This window comes from Myxocyprinus asiaticus, chromosome 11 (assembly GCF_019703515.2).
Source record: "Myxocyprinus asiaticus isolate MX2 ecotype Aquarium Trade chromosome 11, UBuf_Myxa_2, whole genome shotgun sequence".
In the NCBI taxonomy this organism is placed as follows: domain Eukaryota; kingdom Metazoa; phylum Chordata; class Actinopteri; order Cypriniformes; family Catostomidae; genus Myxocyprinus; species Myxocyprinus asiaticus.
This window is the reverse complement of record NC_059354.1, coordinates 1,123,955-1,132,151: the sequence shown is the minus strand read 5'-3', so window position 1 is coordinate 1,132,151 and position 8,197 is coordinate 1,123,955.

Sequence of the window (8,197 nt, the reverse complement as noted above, 5' to 3'; positions counted from 1 at the left end):
CTGTATTTAAATGAAACATCCAAACATTTATTTATCACTATGAATTGTTTAAACAAAAAGAGCGATACTTGTGTGTTATGTGAGTATGTGTGGGTGTGGACTTACTCTTGCACATGATGTGCTGTCCAGCAGTGATTTATTGTTACAGTACAACTCCAGCATGTGAGTGCAGTGTCTGGATGAAACATGCCGGGAGATATCATTGTGGAGACGCTTTTTAATATACTACTACCTCTTTTACTACTAACTGGTGAGTTTTGTTTAAAACCCTTCCTAAGATAGGTATAAAATAAATAAAAAATGAGGTTAGATTGTTAAAGCAGTATTATGGACTTAATACTCATGAAGATACTTAAAGCCCTTCCTGGCTTTACAGAAGCATTAAGACAAAAATGTTGATATGTTTACCAAACAATATTTGTTTTCTGCATATGTTAACCATACAGGTAGAGAGATTAAATGTCTTTGCATGTTAGAAGTACCTAATGGTAGTTCTTTTACTGCATCACTGTGATAAATCAAGTCAGGATTATTGTCAAGAAAGGGTTTTATTGTTTGGATAGGACATTAATTAAAGTCAAATAACAATACTATGTTTGCTATTTAGTAGTGAATTACTTCCCATTTAGTGAACAGAGAAATGTCAAGATCTCTAAAAAATAACAAAAACAATACTTAAGAGATGTATAGAATACTTATATTCATTAGGATATAAAATACATTTGAAAAATGTTCACTGATTTGAATATTGACTTGAAACACATGCCATGTCAGACCACTTTTCACAATAACGTTTTCCATCCTTGTTAATGTGGAAGTTTTGATCCATTCACATGAATACAACTTTATTGTCATAGGTTTTGTTCTGCATATCAAGCATCACAATTTTTGATTCAGACATGGGGTGAATGTTGGGTATTTTTGGACTGGATTGTAATGCTGTCTTTATACATAAATATATAATGTGTAGTATATACATACCTATATGTAATGTCTTTATGTAGCTATACACCTCTTGAGAAATATTACAATTTATAAAAATAAAATTTTCATAAAAGTGTGTTCTTTTAAAATATCAATTGAGTAGTTTTTGTTACGTCCAGATGGACTGACGGAGAGTTTCTGGTTTGGAACATACATTAAGGGTGGGCCCGTGTTTGCAGAGATTATAAAAATGAGCCCCAGCGGTGTAAATATTGTCTTTCATCTTACCAATGCAGACTTTTTTAAGAGATCAAAGAATAAAAGAGAGACTAAAGAGATTTTAAGAGACTAAAAGTAAGCACACAATGTGGTTAATTGAAATAAAATGTTCAAGAATTTTTTAGGTTAAAATGTATATGAATGTATTAGGGAAAGTGTAAATTTTACGTGCTATATGGTCACCATTGTAAGTTTTTCACCATTTTTAATCACCTAATCAGCAGTTCGCTTAAATAGTCCTGCGCTGTGACAAATGAAGGATTGTACTACAAATAATCTATGTGCTGATTAATACAATATCATAAAAACTGCATATAAAATAAGTATCCCAGATTTAAAGAATTGGTATTTAAAATAATTTAGATTGAGAATAGCATGGCACACTGCAGCAGGACACTGCTGTCAATGTTTGAAATTACAATATAAACTACCATCATAACTACAGTATGTGTAGTTGTTTATTTAGTGCAGCAAATTCAATGTAAACAAAAAGTAAGAGAACTATGTGTAAAAGTGAATAGAAGTTGACAAGTGACAATCATGTGGAGCAATGAGGATAAAAAAAAATAAAAATAATATATATATAATAAAAATAAAAATAATTACATTAAAATTTAAATATGGTCTATTGACACACAACATCAAATATATTAAAAGATATCTAAAAAAACCCAAAACAAATATAGTCTAATATATAAATAATAACAACTCTATCCCTAATGTGGATGAATCTATATGTTCTTTGTGTTTATTCTGTCTATTGGCTGGAGTTTGTTTTATAGATTATCTTTTGTTGTGTAATTCTATAGAAACACCGGACTTGAGCAATCCGACGGCAAAGTTGTCGTGGGGGCTCTCATAGGAGTACATGGACTGTTTGAGTTTAGAAGGATGGACGCCGGTTGGTGCTGTCGTGCGCAGGGTTAATGCGCATGTTTTTCTTTTTTCTGTTTGTTTGGTTCGGGGGGAAGTTTGGGGTTTGATTGTTGCACTAATGTGGAATGTGGTCTTTATAATTTTATTTTTGACACAATCTATTTTTTCTAATATGTCAAAATGTCAAATGTTAATATGAGTGGATTCTCTCTCTCCACGTGAAATGTGAATGGGTTGGGGCACCCCATAAAAAAAGGAAGGTTATTTCTCTTATTAAGCATATGAAATATGATATAGTGTTTCTTCAAGAAACACCGTAGGAAGCTGAAAAATTTGGGAAGATATGGGGTGGACATGTTTTCTTTAGTGCTGGCTCAAGTAAGAGCAGGGGAGTCATTACACTGGCAAGTAAACATCTAAAAATCAAATATCTCAAACAGATTAAAGATAAATTAGGAAGAGTCATTATTGTTTTAGCAGAAATTCAGGGGCAAAGTCTTATTTTGGCTAATATTTATGCACCTAACATTGATGATCAGGGCTTTTTTATATATCTTGAAGGGATGTTGCAAGGATCAGTCCTTGATCATAGTGAATCAAAAGTGTGTAAGCCCCTTAGAGCAACAGTGATGCTTCACAGGATGTGTAAAAAGCTCGGTCTTACAGATATTTGGAGACGTTTGAACCCATCTGGTCGGAGACTATACATTTTTCTCATCAGTCCATAAGATTTATTATAGAATCGTTTTTTTTATATATCTAAGTCCCTCATTTCATCTGTTGTTGATTGCTCAATTGAAAACATTTTAGTTTCAGATCACGCCCTAGTGAGTTAAGAGGTGTTGCCACATATGGAGAAAATAAAATCATATAGTTGGTGCTTAAATGTATCCCTTTTGCAAAATCCTGAATTCCAACAAATGTTCATGGCTGAAATCAATGTTTATATGGAGACCAACTGGTCTTCAGTATCCTCTGTGGGCATGGCTTGAGAGGCACTTAAATCGGTTCTTAGAGGCCGGATCATACAGTATGCCTCATTCACCAAAAAATCCAAAGCACGAGAACTCATGCAGTTGGAAGGGAATATTAAAAGTGCAGAGGCAGAGCTGAAGCGCCACATGTCGTCTGATGGCCTCAGAGAATTAACCTGATTGAAATACAGATATAATATTATTTTATCACGGAAGGTGGAGTTTTGGCTATTGAGGGCAATACTTTGAGTCGGGGGACAAAGCAGGAAAACTTCTGGCTAGATATATAAAATAGAGAGAGTGCTTTTCTACCATTCCCTCAGTGAAATCTGCTGGTGTTGAAATATTTACATCAGCCATTGATATTCATAATGCTTTTAAAGAATTCGATCTTGATCTCTATAGTTCCATGTCTTCGTCTACTGATGATGACATTAGAAATTAGTGGAACCATTAGAACTCCCTAAACTGACGAATGAGCAAAATAATTATCTAGATTCTGAGATAACCTTGGAGGAGCTTGGCAAGGTAATTAAGGCCTTGCCTACAGGCAAGGCTTCGGGGCCAGATGGTTTTGGCACTGAATTTTTAGATCTTATGCTACAGAATTGGCTCCACTTTTTCTTTAAATCATTAAATCATTAAAAAATGGAAAGCTTCCACCAACCATGACACAAGCCCGGATCAGTCTGATTCTTGAAAAGGACAAAGATCCAAGCGAGTGTAGAGTTACCGTCCAATTTCCCTGATCCAGCTAGACGTAAAAATATTGTCAAAAATTCTGGCTAACTGATTAAGTAAAGTTATGACATCTCTTATACATACAGATCAGGTGGGGTATATTCAGGGCCGCAGCTCTTCTGATAACATTAGGGGTTTCATCAATATTATGTGGTCAGTGATGAATAATCAGGCTCCTGTCGTGGCCATCTCACTTGACGCCGAAATAGTGTTTGATATGGTAGAATGGGATTATTTTTTTAAGATTTTGGAAATATACAGGTTCTGGAATACTTTTATTGGATAGATCAAGTTACTTTATAGACACCTGGTAGCGGCGGTACAAACAAATGGATTAATTTCAGATTATTTTACTCTGGATAGGGGCACCTGTCAGGGTTGCCCTCTTTCTGCATTATTTTTCTGTCTTGCCCCAGAACCATTAGCAGCCACGATAAGAAAGGTGGATGAGTGTCCAGTGGTGATGGCGGGAGGTGTGGCACATATGCTTCTGCTTTACGCAGATGATATTTTATTATTCATCTCTGACCCTTCTAAATCTATGCCTTGCCTCCACAGAATTATTCATTCCTTTTGTAAGTTCTCGGGATACAGAGTTAATTGGTCTAAATCCGAAGCTTTGGCACTGACAGCATACTGCCAGTTAACGGCTTTTCGGCCGAGCACCTTTCAGTGGACCAAACAGGGCATGAAGCATTTGGTTATTTTATTCCCAGCAAATTTGTGTGATTTAGTTAGAATGCCTTTTGACCCTTTAATAAAAAGGTTTTCGAGCGATGTGGGCAGGTGGGCTTCATTACATTTATCTATTATTGGGAAGGTTAATATTATTAAAATGAATTGTATTCCAAAATTCAACTACCTAGTCTCTCCCTATAGATGTCCCCCTCTCTTATTTCAAGCAATTTGATAGTATAGCGAAGTCCTTCATTTGGAATTGTAAATGTCCCAGATTATATTTCCGTAAGCTGCATAGGCCGATTGACAAAGGTGGGCTAGGCCTACCCAAGATTTTGTTTTATTATTATGCATTCGGCCTCAGACATTTGGCTCATTGGTCGCTTCCACCTGAGAAAGCCCCTCCCTGGTTTTGTATTGAACAGGAAGTTCTTGCCCGTATTTCGCCATTACAAAGCCTTTCTATTAAACTAACCGGAGAAGTTAAGTTACACCGTTATCTCACATTTGCACTAGGTATGGACCTTACATCTAGAGATGCAAGGGTGCGCCTTATGCAGTTTAAGACTTTACATTGATTCCATTGGACCATTCTAGATTGTATAGGCTTGGCCTTAAAGACACGCCTATCTGCTGGCAATGCCAATCAGAAGATGGGGACACAACCCATGTTTTTTGGTGGTGTGTTAAGATCCAAGATTTTTGGTTGAGAGTTCAGAGTTTTATGTGTAACATATTGGACACTCAAATTTCATTTTGCCCCAGACTCTATTTTAGGCGATGGGGTGGTCATTAATATAGGGGATAGACACATAAAATTGGGTTCTAGCAAGTGTTATGATCAGCAGACAGGTCATCCTTAGGGGTTGGAAGTCAGCTGGAGTGCCCCCAATTCAGGAGTGGTGTACAGAGATGGGCAGGGTGGTGGCATTCGAAGAAATGTCATATACAAGGTGGGGAAACTTTGATTTATTTAATAAAAAATGGGCAGCTATTTGACATTTTTGGAAGGCTCTCGGGGAGGGGCAGTGGAGAGAGATGTGTAGCTTTAAATGTATGTGATTATTATTTATATATACATACAGTTGTGCTCAAAAGTTTGCATACCCTTGAAGAATTGGTAATATATGTACCATTTTTAAAGAAAACATGAGTGAGCAGGTGTAACGATGCTGGTAGTGCTGGCAATGATGAAGAGGATGACGTGAAGATTAAGAACCCAAGTGCAGTTTATTTACAAATGTGAAATCCAATAACCCTAAAAACAATGTTACCAAACACATTCAATACTTGACAAAGGACAATGGAAAACATGAGGGTTTAAATACATGGACATGGGAGAACATAACCAATGAACAAACAGAACTCTAAACAAGATAACAAGAAAATAAACCAATGAAAACAAGACACATGAACATGGAGGGAAAACATGAAATCACATGACAAGGGATCACATGACATGAAACAGGAACTAAACTTTTCAAAATAAAAGACATGAATCAACAAAATACACATGACAGCAGGCAAAACACATTTCTTTTATTTCTTATGGGATTCATATTAAACTGTAGGTTATAACAGAATGGCACAATCATAAAACAAAACATGGCAACAAAGAAAAAAATGAAATGACCCCTGTTCAAAAGTCTGCATACCCTTAGTTCTTAATACTGTGTATTGCCCCCTTTAGCATCAATGACAGCATGCAGTCTTTTGTAATAGTTGTCTATGAGGCCCCAAATTTTTGCAGGTGGTATAGCTGCCCATTCATCTTGGCAAAATGCCTCCAGGTCATACAAATTCTTTGGTTGTCTTGCATGAACCGCACGTTTGAGATCTCCCCAGAGTGGCTTGATGATATTAAGGTCAGGAGACTGTGATGGCCACTCCAGAACCTTCACCTTTTTCTGCTGTAACCACTGGAGGGTCAACTTGGCCTTGTGCTTAGGGTCATTGTCGTGCTGGAAAGTCCAAGAGCGTTCCATGCGCAGCTTTCGTGCAGAAGAATGCAAATTGTCTGCCAGTATTTTCTGATAACATGCTGCATTCATCTTGCCATCAATTTTCACAAGATTCCCCGTGCCTTTAGAGCTCACACACCCCCAAAACATCAGTGAGCCACCACCATGCTTCACAGTGGGGATGGTATTCTTTTCACTATAGGCCTTGTTGACCCCTCTCCAAACATAGCGCTTATGGATGTGACAGTAAAGCTCTATTTTGGTCTCGTCACTCCAGATTACAATGTGCCAGAAGCTGTGAGGCATATCAAGGTGTTGTCGGGCATTTTGTAACCGGGCTTTTTTGTGGCATTGGCACAGTAAAGGCTTCTTTCTGGCAACTCGAACATGCAGCTCATTTTGTTCAAGTATCGTCGTATTGTGCTCCTTGAAACAACCACACCGTCTTTTTCCAGAGCAGCCTGTATTTCTCCTGAGGTTACCTGTGGGTTTTTCTTTGTATCCCAAACAATTCTTCTGGCAGTTGTGGCTGAAATATTTCTTGGTCTACCTGACCTTGGCTTGGTATCAAGAGATCCCCGAATTTTCCACTTCTTAATAAGTGATTAAACAGTACTGACTGGCATTTTCAAGGCTTTTGATATCTTTTGATATCCTTTTCCATCTTTATAAAGTTCCATTACCTTGTTACACAGGTCTTTTGACAGTTCTTTTCTGCTCCCCGTGGCTCAGTATCTAGCCTGCTCAGTGCATCCATGTGAGAGCTAACAAACTCATTGACTATTTATAAAAGCCACAGGTGTGGGAAATTAACCTTTAATTGCCATTTAAACCTGTGTGTGTCACCTCGTGTGTCTGTAACAAGGCCAAACATTCAAGGGTATGTAAACTTTTGATCAGGGCCATTTGGGTGATTTCTGTTATCATTATGATTTAAAAAGGAGCCAAACAACTATGTGATAATAAATGGCTTCATATGATCACTATCCTTAAATAAAAGACAGTTTTTTTGCATGATCAGTCATATTTTCCAAATCAATGCCAAAATTTCACAATTTCTGCCAGGGTATGCAAACTTTTGAGCACAGCTGTATATTGTTTTTGTTTTGTGTGTATTCTCAAGTTTGACCACAGGGATATTTGTTGAGGGTCAGTGTGGGTTTGTGGATTGGGACGGGGAAAGGGAAAGGGAATAATGGGGGTTAAAAGTTGGTTCAGTGGAAGTATGTTTACTTTTCTGTTTCATTTGTCTGAATCAATAAAAAATGTTAATTGGAAAAAATTTATGCTGCCTCCTAAGATATCTCGTTTTGGCCAAATTCTAAGGTAGCATTGTATGTATCCTTCCCCTGGTAGGTGATCCCAGAATGCACCGTGATGAGCTCAGTGGAAAAATAAATTCAAGATACGATAACTGATTTTTGAAACACAGGCAACATTATAAATGATAATAAATAGGCCTATTATAAAATAGAAAATATTTTTTGAAGTATTTCCCATTAGGCACACCTTGTAAATGAATGAAAAACAATGCCAGTGGAAATTGATAAAATTATGCTGTTTAAGTGCAAAAACATAAATAAATTATAACAGTGGGAAGACAGTGTGTTTTGTCTGTGTGTTGTTAACACACAGTGTTAAAAATTGTGTTGTTAACACTGTTAACAACACACTGGCAACTTACTATCAACCGACAGCCTGAATGTCAATACAGTACAATACAACCTACTGTACATTTTATATATACTATATATACTTTTTTAT